Raw genomic sequence first — 1472 nt, 5'->3', positions numbered from 1 at the left:
GGAAGCTTGAACGTGGTAGGGAAACTAGAAAATCTGAAAAGGGAAATGCAGAGGCTCAACCTGGATATAGGAGGGGTCAGTGATGTGAATTGGAAAGAAGGAAAGGATTTCTGGTCAGATTAGTATTGGGTAATACCAACAGCAGCAAAAAATGTTATAGCAGGATGCGGATAGGAGGGGCGTAGGGTCAGCACACCGCTCTCCCGGTCGTTATGATGGAATTCTTGACCGAAGCCGCTACTATTCGGTCGAGTAGCTCCGCCATTGGCATCACGAGGCTAAGTGCGCCCCGAAAAATGGCAACAGCGCATGGCGGCCTGGATGGTCAGCCATCCAAGTGCCGGCCACGCCCGACAGCGCTTAACTTCGGTGATCTCACGGGAACCGGTGTATCCACTGCGGCAAGGCCGTTGCCAATACAGCATTGAAAGGGATATGATAATCTAATAGTCGTGGGTGAGTGGAATGCAGTTGTAGGGGAAGGAGTAGAAGAAAAGGTTACAGGAGAATATGGACTTGGGAAAAGAAGGCAATGGATAGAGGAGAAAGACTATTTAAGTTCTGTAACAAAATTGAGTTAGTAATAGCTAATACTCTGTTCAAGAATCATAAGAGGAGGAGGTATACTCGGAAAAGGCTGGGTGATAAGGGAAGATTTCGTTTAGATTACATCATGGTCAGACAGAGATTCCGAAATCAGATACTGGATTGTAAGGCGTTCCCAGGAGCAGATATAGACTCATATCACAATATAGTAGTGATGAAGAGTAGGCTGAAGTTCAAGACATCAGTCAGGAGGAAACAATACGCAAAGAAGCGGGATACGGAACTACTAAGAAATGACGACATACGGTTGAAGTTCTCAAAGGCTATAGGTACAGCAAAAAGGAATACCTCAGTAGGCAGTACAGTTGAAGAGGGATCGACATCTCTAAAAAGGGCCATAACAGAAGTTGGGAAGGAACACATAGGTGCAAAGAAGGTAACTGCGAAAAAACCATGAGTAACAGAAGAAATACTTCAATTGATCGTTGAAAGGTGGGAGTACAAAAATCTTCAGGGAAACTCAGCAATAGAGAAACACAAGTCGCTGAGGAATGAAATAAATAGGAATCCAGGGAAGCTAAGAGGAAATGGCTGCAGGAAAAATGTGAAGACATCGAAAAAGAAATGATTGTCGGAAGGACAGACTTAGCATACAGGAAAGTCAAAACAACCTTCGGCGACATTAAAAGCAAGGGAGATAATATTAAGAGTCCAACGCGAATTTCACTGTTAAATGCAGAGGAGAGAGCGGATAGGTGGAAAGAATACATTGAAAGCCTCTATGAGGGAGGAGATTTGTCTGATGTGATAGAATAAGAAACAGGAGTCGATTTAGAAAAGATAGACGACCCGGTATTAGAATCAGAATTTAAAAGGGTTTTGGAGGACTTAAGATCAAGTAAAGCAGTAGGCATAAATAACATTCA

The 1472-nt window shown here is 43.5% G+C and overlaps 1 pseudogene; it reads right to left on the bottom strand.

Annotated features, from left to right (window-relative positions):
- Positions 1-297: 297 nt before the first annotated feature.
- LOC124552342 lies at positions 298-415 on the bottom strand (annotated as a pseudogene).
- Between the last annotated feature and the right edge of the window lie 1057 nt (positions 416-1472).

Source organism: Schistocerca americana, chromosome 1, assembly GCF_021461395.2.
Source record: "Schistocerca americana isolate TAMUIC-IGC-003095 chromosome 1, iqSchAmer2.1, whole genome shotgun sequence".
Lineage (NCBI taxonomy): Eukaryota > Metazoa > Arthropoda > Insecta > Orthoptera > Acrididae > Schistocerca > Schistocerca americana.
Note: the sequence above shows the minus strand (reverse complement) of the source record. Positions and strands in the feature narration are given on the sequence as shown.